Source organism: Cherax quadricarinatus, chromosome 31 (assembly GCF_038502225.1).
Source record: "Cherax quadricarinatus isolate ZL_2023a chromosome 31, ASM3850222v1, whole genome shotgun sequence".
Taxonomy (NCBI): domain Eukaryota; kingdom Metazoa; phylum Arthropoda; class Malacostraca; order Decapoda; family Parastacidae; genus Cherax; species Cherax quadricarinatus.
In genome coordinates this window covers 16,831,101-16,843,569 of record NC_091322.1, presented here as the reverse complement: position 1 = coordinate 16,843,569, position 12,469 = coordinate 16,831,101, and the positions used below count along the sequence as shown (strand labels likewise).

At 39.4% G+C, this 12,469-nt stretch overlaps 1 protein-coding gene across 1 annotated transcript in view; it reads right to left on the bottom strand.

Moving 5' to 3' along the window:
• The window catches only part of LOC128699252 (circadian locomoter output cycles protein kaput), a 109,829-nt gene that overhangs the window by 14,983 nt on the left and 82,377 nt on the right, over positions 1-12,469 (bottom strand). The gene's annotated exons all lie outside the window — the stretch shown is intronic.

The window sequence follows — 12,469 nt, the reverse complement described above, 5'->3', positions numbered from 1 at the left end:
GCTGTAGGGTTGGAACTAGAAGCTTTTTTGGGGCCCATGGTCACTTATTTTCCAGATAAAGCACCGAAAACACTGTAATAATACGAAATATTCCGATTGTATGCTTGGATGTTACCGCGGAGGCTGGCTGGTAAACAATGCCACCGGCGGAACATATGAGGCTGGCTCAGGCCGAACATTGGACGCGTCTCGGACGAAGGGCGGTGAGCGGGTTTTTGGGCGGTATGCGAGGCAAAATTTTTGCGATCAAAGCGACCGGTATGCGGATTGTACGGTATGCGATGCATACGGTATGCGGGGGTCCACTGTACAGTGGTCCCCCGGTATTCGATGGCATCGGTATCCATTAAATCCGGTATTCGATACATTTTAACGCAAAAATTTTGCCTCGCCACTCGTTCAAAAACCCACCACACGCAATTCATCCGAGACGTGTCCACGTGTGGCCTGAACTGCCCCGTGCGTGCCAGTGTTTACAAGCCAGCCAGTGTGCTCACATCTAAGGATACATTCGGTACATTCCATATTATCACAGTGTTTTTGGTGCTTGTTTCTCCAAAATAAGTCACCATGGGCCCCAAGAAAGCGTCTAGTGCGAACCCTGTGGTAAAAAGGGTGAGAATTAGTATGGAAATTAAGAAAGATTTTGAAGGGTTTGGGGCTAACCCTGAGAAGCATATGCCAGTTGTGGAATCCATTGTGCCTACTTCAAAAATTAAGGAAATGTGTGCACAGTGGGTTGAACTGCAAACCTTTATGGATGAAAATCACCCTAACACAGCTATTGCAAGCCGTGCTGGTGACTATTACAATGACAATGTTGTGGCCCATTTTAGACAAATTGTAAAGGAACGGGAGGTACAGAGCTCTATGGACAGATTTGTTGTGCGACAGAGGTCCAGTGACTCTCAAGCTGGTCCTAGTGGCATTAAAAGAAGAAGGGAAGTAACCCCGGAAAAGGACTTGCTACCTCAAGTCCTAATGGAAGGGGATTCTCCTTCTAAACAATAAGTTCGACACTCTCCCCTCCTCCCATCCCATCAATCATCACCAGATCTTCATTAACCCCTTCAGGGTCCAAGGCCCAAATCTGAAGTGGTGCCCCAGTGTCCAAGAATTTAAAAAAAAAAAAATTTGTTATTTTTTCTTATGAAATGGTAGAGAATCTTTTTGTGAAGGTAATAAAACAAAAAGTACGAAATTTGATGGAAAATTGACAAAATTATGCTCTCGCGAATTTTGATGTGTCAGCGATATTTACGAATCGGCGATTTTGCCGACTTTGACTCCCATTTTAGGCCAATTACATTATTCCAATCAACCAACTTCTTAGCTATTTCACTAGTATTACTTCTATTATATCGATTGAGCACAAGAAATCACCAAGTCAACTGTTTCAACTACAAATTAAAGTGATCGGAAATTGTTAATTTGGCCAATTTAACACAAAGTTCAAAATATTCCAGTTTCAAAATAGGGTCCAGAATAAACAATGTAGGTATTCCTGGAACTAAACTAACATTTCCTCTGTTCATTAGTTACGTTTTGAAGCTTTACAAATAAATTCCATTTTGATTTTTTATTCACATAATGAGTTTTTATTCACACCAAAAAATAGAAGATTTACTGTTATGCAATACTGTAATAATTGTATAAATATCATCACCATATTTGTGAATGCATATTAGACCCACCAGCTGGCGTGTATTAGACGTGTGAGGTCGTTTGTTTACTCTTGAATATCGGCAAAAATTTAACATTTCTGCTATTTTGAGCTCAGTTTCAAGCCATTTCCAGTGCTAAAACCAATCAAAATCATCTTTATTTCTGTAATATGTCTTCCATTCTATCAAATGAGACCAAGAAATCGCAAATAGAACTATAAAAAACATATGAAAAAACACTGCAAAATCGCTGTTTTAATCTAAAAATCATGATTTCATTTTTTTTTCTCTCATTATACACAGCATGCTGCAGGATCTGTTTTATGTGGTGCACACATACCACATAGATGTATTCTCTCATATCTAGGCCCAAATGTACCACTCACAGTTTATCAGAGTGAGCTGAGCTCATGACGTAGATCTACGGTTTGGACCCTGAATGTAAAGCCGTAGATCTACGGGACGGACCCTCAAAGGGTTAAAGTTAAGTGTCATGTATACTATTGTTAGTAGAGTACTACAAACTGTGCATATCTTCTTCAGTTTGTGTGCATTAAACTTAATATTTCATGTGGTAAAATTTTTTTTTTCATACTTTTGGGTGTCTTGCTACCGTCCACAGGATGGATATGGGGTGCACAATAAACTAGCCACTTCGGTGGCAAAATCTAATCTTGCACGGATTAATTTGATTTCCATTATTTCTTATGGGGAAAATTAATTCGCCTTTCGATAATTTTGGCATACGATAAGCTCTCATGAACGGATTAATATCGAATACCGGGGGTCCACTGTACTTAGTACACTTAACCTTACCAACAAAGCTACCAAATCACTCTCCACCACCTCAAATTATAACTGCTCCTGTGTTACTTCCCTAGCCTCAGAACCCCAAAACTAAATGCTCAGAGTACAATAAATTCTCATATTTTAACGTAAATATTTTAATACAAATGATGAATAACATAGTATTTGACATAAGTATAACCTACTGTATAATTAATGCAACCTGATCAAACTATGTTTTGTATGTCTAGTATTAAATAATCTGTTAAGTTTAGATTGCCCGTAATGCCTAGGCATATAGTGGCTCTCTTTGCACTACAAATCATTGTAAACCCTAACTGTAAACTACCTATGTATATATACTGTACTTCCTACAATTGTCAACCGCATTGTAAACTTGCAAGGAAATAAAAAATCTAATCTAATCTAATAGAATTGATATTAGCATCATATTGAAGTATTTTTGTCCTGGGTGGCCTGGTGGCTAAAGCTCCCGCTTCACACACGGAGGGCCCGGGTTCGATTCCCAGCGGGTGGAAACATTTCAACGCGTTTCCTTACACCTGTTGTCCTGTTCACCAAGCAGCAAATAGGTATCTGGGTGTTAGTCAACTGGTGTGGGTTGCATCCTGGGGGACAAGATTGAGGACCCTAATGGAAATAAGTTAGACAGTCCTCGATGACGCACTGACTTTCTTGGGTTATCCTGGGTGGCTAACCCTCCGGAGTTAAAAATCCGAACGAAATCTTATCTTATCTTATCCAGAAAGCAGAAATTCCGCTGGAACAGATTAATGGCATTTCAATTAATTTAAATGAGGAAAATTGATTTGATATACGAGCAAACTGAGTTACAAGCTAGGTCATGGAACAGATTAAACTCACAAGTCGAGGTTCCACTGTATATGTAAAACAATCACTTCCAATATAAACCATCCTCTGAAACTCTTTCTCGATAACTGCAACAGAACACACAGGTATAACTCAAAACACAAAAATCTCCTTGATGTCCCCAGCCTTCGACCCAATGTGTATGTGATAACTTAATGCACATAAAAGGCCCTAAAATCTGGAACTCCCTGCTTGAAGCCTCTATATGGTCTGCCTTCAGTGCTATTGTTACAAAGCATCTCATCTCATCTTCCTGTAATCCAGACAGCAATACCTGTTTTCATTCAATTATGTCCCTGTTCTACTTCCAGCCTTCCTCCAACTCCTATATACAACTGGTAACATCATATACTGTCCTATTAGATTTGCATTGTAATTTAAGTAACTTGCTATATTTTCATTATTCAATCGTGTAATAAAACTGAAGATCATTGAACCAGGTTAAATAATATGTAATTCTTTGTTAACTGAGCATTGTATCATTAGCTACCTTTCTTAATGTTCTTATGACTAGTTAACTACACAAGAAGTCTTACATAATAGGCTACGTCTGGTTCTTAAGTAGAATGTAAACCTTATGATTAGTTGCTGAAAAGAAATTGCACAATTAGTAGCTTTCTTTTGTACTTACTATTTTACTTGTATTTATAATATTAGTTGTATGGCTCAAAGAAACAAAACATTTACATTATTGATACAGCCTCTCCTCACTTAACGATGTACTCGCTTACTTACGACGGGCTCTCTGACCAGTATGCATACCTAAATAATGTATATTAGAGATGATTTCCTCTTTTCTTTTTATTACAATATATAGTAAACAACTGCATATTTTTTTTTTTAACCCTTTGACTGTTTTCGACGTATAAATACGTCTTACGAGCCAATGTTTCTGACGTATATATACTCAATAATTCTAGCGGCTTCAAATCAAGCGGGAGAAAGCTGGTAGGCCCACATGTGAGAGAATGGGTCTGTGTGGTCAGTGTGCACCACATAAAAAAATCCTGCAGCACACATTGCGTAATGAGAAAAAAAAAACTTGATCGTTTTTTTGGAATAAAACGCCGACTTTGAGGTGTATTTTCGTATAGTATTTATCGTTGTATTCGCGTTTTCATGGTCTTAGGTGATAAAATGGAAAACATATTACAGAAATAGAGATGATTTTCATTACTTTGACGATGAAAACAACCTTGAAACTGAGCTCAAAGTAGCGGAAATGTTCGATTTTTACCAATGTTCAGGAGTAAATAAATCACACCACACGTCCAATACACGTCAACTGGGGAGTCTAATATTCTTTCACTAGGGCACTGATATTATTTATATCATTTTTACAATAATGCAGTAGTCTGCATAACAGTAAATTTTGTAGTTTTTTGTATGAATAAAAAATCAAAATAGAAAGCAATAATAATATAAGAGGGGCCTAGAGATGTGACTAATGAACAGAGCATATGTTATTTTAGTGCCACGAATGTCTACCTTGTTTATTCTGGACCCTATTTTGAAAGTGGCATCTTTTTTAGTTTGCGTGAAATTGGCCAAATTGCCAATTTCTGACCACCATATTGGGTAGTCCAAATTAGTAAATGGGAGGTTTCTTGTACTCAGCTGATAGATAAAATGGAGTTCTAAAGAAATAGCTATAAGTTTGGTCAACTGGAACAATGGAATTGGCTGAAAATAGGGCTCAAAGTTGGCGAAATCGCCGATACGCACATGTCGCCGAGACCGCTAACTTCGCGGGAGCATAATTCCATGAGTTTTCGATCAAATTTCGAACTTTTGGTGTCATTACCATCGGGAAAAGTTTCTCTATCATTTCATAAGAAAAAATAATTTTTTTTTTTTTCAAAAATTGAGCGACATAGAATGACAGTTTCAGAAAGGGGCCTGAAACAGTCAAAGGGTTAACAAGTTGGCCATTGCCCAATGAGGCAGGGTGACCCAAAAAGAAAGAAAATCCCCAAAAAGAAAATACTTTCATCATCATTCAAGACTTTCACCTCACTCATACATAATCACTGTTTTTGCAGAGGTGCCCAGAACACAACAGTTTAGAAGCACATACATATAAAGATACACAACATATCCCTCAAAACTGCCAATATCCCAAACCCCTCCTTTAAAGTGCAGGTGTTGTACTTCCCATTTCCAGTACTCAAGTCTGGCTATATAAAAATAACTGGTTTCCCTGAATCCCTTCACTAAATATTACCCTGCTCACACTCCAACAGCTTGTCAGGTCCCAAATACCATTTGTCTCCATTCACTCCTATCTAACATGCTCACACATGCTTGCTGGAAGTCCAAGCCCCTCGCCCACAAAACCTCCTTTACCCCCTCCTTCCAACCTTTTCGAGGACGACCCCTACCCCGCCTTCCTTCCCCTACAGATTTATATGCTCTCCATGTCATTCTACTTTGATCCATTCTCTCTAAATGACCAAACCACCTCAACAACCCCTCTTCAGCCCTCTTGACTAATACTTTTATTAACTCCACACCTTCTCCTAATTTCCACACTCCGAATTCTCTGTAGAATATTTGCACAACACATTGCTCTTAGACAGGACATCTCCACCGCCTCCAACTGCCTCCTCGCTGCAGCATTTACAACCCAAGCTTCACACCCATATAAGAGTGTTAGTACCACTATACTTTCATACATTCCCTTCTTTGCCTCCATAGATAATTTTTTTTTTTTCAACAAACCGGCCGTATCCCACCAAGGCAGGGTGGCTCAAAAAGAAAAACAAAAGTTTCCCTTTTTAAATTTATTAATTTATACAGGAGAAGGGGTTACTAGGCCCTTGCTCCCAGCATTTTAATCGCCTCCTACAACACGCATGGCTTACGGAGGAAGAATTCTGTTCCACTTCCCCTGGTGGCTAAAGCTCCCGCTTCACACACGGAGGGCCCGGGTTCGATTCCCGGCGGGTGGAAACATTTCGACATGTTTCCTTACACCTGTTGTCCTGTTCACCTAGCAGCAAATAGGTACCTGGGTGTTAGTCGACTGGTGTGGGTCGCATCCTGGGGGACAAGATTAAGGACCCCAATGGAAATAAGTTAGACAGTCCTCGATGACGCACTGACTTTCTTGGGTTATCCTGGGTGGCTAACCCTCCGGGGTTAAAAATCCGAACGAAATCTTATCTTATCTTATCTTAACAAGAACTAGAAAGAAAATAGAAGAAAACCCAGAGGGGTGTATATATATATGCATGTGTGTATATATATATATATATATATATATATATATATATATATATATATATATATATATATGTCGTGCCGAATATGTAAAACTGGTCAATTAGCAAGAACTCATTTAAAATAAAGTCTTTTCTAAAATTTTCTCTTATATGTTTAAAGATATATTTTTTTCATTAATATTGATGTAAAAATTTATAATTTTGCACCAAAAGAATCTTAGAAAACTTACCTAACCTTATTATAACAAGCGCAATTTATTCTAGCCTAACCCAACTAAATATATTTTAGATTTGTTTACAATAATTTAATACTAAACAAACACAGTGAAATATATTTTTTTCATTAGGTTCAGAAAGATTTTGGCGAAATTATTGCATACACAAATTTTCACTTGTCCTATATGGGAAGATGAGCAGTTTGGAGGGATATGTTGTGTATCTTTATATGTGTATGCTTCTAGACTGTTGTATTCTGAGCACCTCTGCAAAAACAGTGATAATGTGCGAGTGTGGTGAAAGTGTTGAATGATGATGAAAGTATTTTCTTTTTCGGGATTTTCTTTCTTTTTTGGGTCACCCTGCCTCGGTGGGAGACGGCCGACTTGTTGAAAAAAAAAAAAAAAAATATATATATATATACTTTTTTCATTCCAGTAGTATGTTCAGGTGCCAGTACTGACCGAATTTTTTCCCATAAGGAATATTGTGAAGTAGATTAGTCCATTTCAGACCCCCAAACATACACGTACAAACGCACTTACATAAATAAACTTACATATATATATATATATATATATATATATATATATATATATATATATATCATAGGTAGTAGGTTGGTAGACAGCAACCGCCCAGGGAGGTACTACCGTCCTGCCAAGTGAGTGTAAAACGAAAGCCTGTAATTGTTTTACATGATGGTAGGATTGCTGGTGTCCTTTTTTCTGTCTCATGAACATGCAAGATTTCAGGTACGTCTTGCTACTTCTACTTACACTTAGGTCACACTACACATACATGTACAAGCACATATATACACACCCCTCTGGGTTTTCTTCTATTTTCTTTCTAGTTCTTATTCTTGTTTATTTCCTCTTATCTCCATGGGGAAGTGGAACAGAATTCTTCCTACGTAAGCTATGCGTGTTGTAAGAGGCGACTAAAATGCCAGGAGCAAGGGGCTAGTAACCCCTTCTCCTGTATATATTACTAAATATGAAAGGAGAAACTTTTGTTTTTCCTTTTGGGATACCCCACCTCGGTGGGATACGGCTGATGTGTTGAAAGAAAGAATATATATATATATATACATATATATATATATATATATATATATATATATATATGCATGCTTGTACATGTATATGCAGTATGACTTAAGTGTAAGTAGAAGTAGCAAGACATACCTGAAATCTTGCATGTTTCAGAGACAAAAAAGACACCAGCAATCCTACCTCATGTACAACAATTGCAGGATTCCATTTTACACTCACTTGGCAGGACGGTAGTACCTCCCTGGGCGGTTGCTGTCTACCAACCTACTACCCACAATAATGTTTTTTATGTCTACACATAAACCTCAATGCACCACTCACCTTTTTTTTCTTCATCAATTCATCCATCTGCTGACACATCAACTCCCAAATATCTGAAGACATTCACTTCTTCCATACTCCTCCTCACCAATTTGATATCCAGTTTTTCTTTATCTAAATCATTTGATACCCTCATCACCTTACTCTTTTCTATGTTCACTTTCAACTTTCTACCTTTACACACTCTCCCAAACTCGTCCACTAACCTTTGCAACTTTTCTTTAGAATCTCCCATAAGCACAGTATCATCAGCAAAAAGTAACTGTCAATTCCCATTTTATATTTGATTCCCCATAATTTAATCCCACCCGTCTCCCAAACACCCTAGCATTTACTTCTTTTACAACCCCATCTATAAATACATTAAACAACCATGGTGACATTACACATCCCTGTCTAAGACCCACCTTTACCGAGAAGTAGTCTCCCTCTCTTCTACACACCCTAACCTGAGCCTCACTATCCTCATGAAAACTCTTTACAGCATTTAGTAACTTAATACCTATTCCATATACGTACTAGCAGCATCTGCCACATTGCTCCCCTATCCAGTCTATCATATGCCATTTCTAAATCCATAAATGCAATGAAAACTTCCCTACCTTTATCTAAATACTGTTCGCATATATGCTTCAATGTAAACACTTGATCTACACATCCCCTACCCACTTTAAAACCTCCTTGCTCATCTGCAATCCTACATTCTGTCTTGCCTCTAATTCTTTCAATAATAACCCTACCATACACTTTTCCTGGTATACTCAGTAAACTTATTCCTCTATAATTTTTACAATCTCTTTTGTCTCCCTTCCCATTATATAAAGGAATTATACATGCTCTCTGCCAATCCCTAGTTACCTTCCCCTCTTTCATACATTTATTAAACAAAAATACTAAGAACTCCAACACTATATCCCCCACTGCTTTTAACATTTCTGTCATGATCCCATCAGTTCCAGGTGCTTTACCCCCTTTCATTCTACGTAATGCCGCACGCACCTCCCCTCCCCCACACTCACATCCTGCTCTTCTTCACAACTAAAAGATGGTATACCTCCCTGGCCAATACATGAAATTACCGCCTCCCTTTCTTCGTCGACATTTAAAAGTTCCTCAAAATATTCCTGCTATCTACCCAATACCTCCATCTCCCCATCTACTAACTCCCCTACTCTGTTTTTAACTGACAAATCCATTTGTGCCCTAGTCTTTCTTAACTTCTTTATCTCACTCCAAATTTTTTCTTATTTTCATCAAAATTTCTTGACAGTACCTCTGTCACTCTGTCATCTGCTCTCCTTTTACACTCTCGCCACTCTCTTCACTTTTCTTTTACTCTCCATATACTCTGCTCTTCTTATTACACTTCTGCTTTATAAAAACCTCTCATATGCTACCTTTTTTCTCTTTTATCACACCCTTTACTTCATCATTCCACCAATCACTCCTCTTTCCTCCTGCACCCACACTACTATAACCAAAAACTTCTGCCCCACATTCTAATACTGCATTTTTAAAACTATTCCAACCCTCTTCAACCCCCCTTCCCCACTACTCATACTTGCACCAGCCCAGGTGGCCCGGTGGTCTGGTGGCTAAAGCTCCCGCTTCACACACGGAGGGCCCGGGTTCGATTCCCGGCGGGTGGAAATTCCGACACGTTTCCTTACACCTATTGTCCTGTTCACCTAGCAGCAAATAGGTACCTGGGTGTTAGTCGACTGGTGTGGGTCGCATCCTGGGGGACAAGATTAAGGACCCCAATGGAAATAAGTTAGACAGTCCTCGATGACGCACTGACTTTCTTGGGTTATCCTGGGTGGCTAACCCTCCGGGGTTAAAAATCCGAATGAAATCTTATCTTATCTTATCTTATCACCTTTCTGCCAAGAGTTGCTAATATCTCACCCGAACTTCTTCCTCCCTTAATTTATACACGTTCACCTCCCTCTTACTTGTTGTTGCCATTTTCCTTTTATCCCATCTACCTCTTACTAAAACTGTAGCTACAACTAAATAATGATTCGATATATCAGATGCTCCTCTATGAACAAGTACATCCTGGAGCCTACCCATTAACCTTTTATCCATCAATACATAATCTAACAAGCTACTTTCATTACGTGCTACATCATACCTTATATATTCATTCATCCTCTTTTTCGTAAAATATGTATTACTTATTACCAAATCTCTTTCTACACATAGCTCAATTAAAGGCTCCCCATTTACATTTACCCCTGGCACCCCAAATTTACCTACTACTCCTTCCACAACATTTTTACCCACTTCAGCATTGAAATCCCCAACCACTTGGTTGAAAACTCCTCACACACTCACTCAACAATTTCTAAAACCTCTGTCTCTCCTCTACACTTCTCTCTTCTCCAGGTGCATATACACTTACTATGACCCACATTTCACATCCAACATTTATTTTACTGGAGATTACCTGGAGAGAGTTCAGGGGGTCAACACCCCCACGACCCAGTCTGTGACCAGGCCTCCTGGTGGATCAGAGCCTGATCAACCAGGCTGTTACTGCTGGCTGCACGCAATCCAATGTACGAGCCACAGCCCGGCTGGTCAGGTACCGACTTTAGGTGCTTGTCCAATGCCTGCTTGAAGACAGCTAGGGGTCTATTGGTAATCCCCCTTATGTATGCTGGGAGGCAGTTGAACAGTCTCGGGGCCCCTGACACTTATTGTATTGTCTCTTAACGTGCTAGTGACACCCCTGCTTTTCACTGGGGGGATGTTGCATCATCTGCTGAGTCTTTTGCTTTCGTTGTGAGTGATTTTCATGTGCAAGTTCGGTACTAGTCCATCTAGGATTTTCCAGGTGTATATAATCATGTATCTCTCCTGCCTGCATTCCAAGGAGTACACGTTCAGGAACTTCAAGTGCTTCAAGTAACTGAGGTGTTTTATCCCCGTTATGCGCGCCATGAAGGTTCTCTGTACATTTTCTATGTCAGCAATTTCACATGCCTTGAAAGCTGCTGTTAGTGTGCCGCAATATTCCAGCCTAGATAGAACAAGCGACATGAAGAGTGTCATCATGGGCTTGGCATCCCTAGTTTTGAATGTTCTCATTATCCATCCTGTCATTTTTCTAGCAGATGCGACTGATACAATATTATGGTCCTTGAAGGATGACATCCTCCGACATGATCACTCCCAGGTCTTTGATGTTGGTTTTTCGCTCTATTTTGTGGCCGGAATTTGTTTTGTACTCTTATGAAGTTTTAATTTCCTCATGTTCACCATATCGAAGTACAGTGGACCCTCGACCAACGATGGCATCATCTAACGTTAAATCCGGCTAGCGATACATTTTAATGCTAACATTTTGCCTTGACTAACGCTAAAAAACTCGACTAACGATATTCATTCTCGGGTACCAATTAATATTGTTAGTCGAGGGTCCACTGTAATTGAAATTTCTCATCGTTGAACTTCATATTGTTTTCTGCAGCCCACTGAAAGATTTGGTTGATTTCCACCTGGAGCCTTGCAGTGTCTGCAATGGAAGATACTGTCATGCAGATTCGGGTGTCATCTGCAAAGGAAGACACGGTGCTGTGGCTGACATCCGTGTCTATGTCAGATATGAGGATGAGAAACAAGATGGGAGCGAGTACTGTGCCTTGTGGAACAGAGCTTTTCACTGTAGCCACCTCAGACTTTACTCTGTTGACTACTGCTCTTTGTGTTCTGTTTGTGAGGAAATTATAGATCCATCTACCAACTTTTCCTGTTATTCCTTTAGCACGCATTTTGTGCACTATTACGCCATGGTCATACTTGTCGAAGGCTTTTACAAAGTCTGTATATATTACATCTGCATTCTTTTTGTCTTCTAGTGCATCTAGGACCTTGTCGTAGTGATCCAGTAGTTGGGACAGACAGGAGCGACCTGCTCTAAACCCTTGTTGCCCTGAGTTGTGTAATTGATGGGTATCTAGAGGGGTGGCGATCTTGCTTCTTAGGACCCTTTCAAAGATTTTTATGATATGGGATGTTAGTGCTATTGGTCTGTAGTTCTTTGCTATTGCTTTACTGCCCCCTTTGTGGAGTGGGGCTATGTCTGTTGTTTTTAGTAACTGTGGGACGACCCCCGTGTCCACATAATCCTTGAATTAATACATTTATACTCCCTCTTTTCCTGCCATAGCTTATCCTTCAACATTATTGCTACTCCTTGTTTAGCTCTAACTCTATTTGAAACCCTTGACTTAATCCCATTTACTTCTCTCCACTGAAACTCTCCCACCCCCTTCAGCTTTGTTTCACTTAACACCAGGAC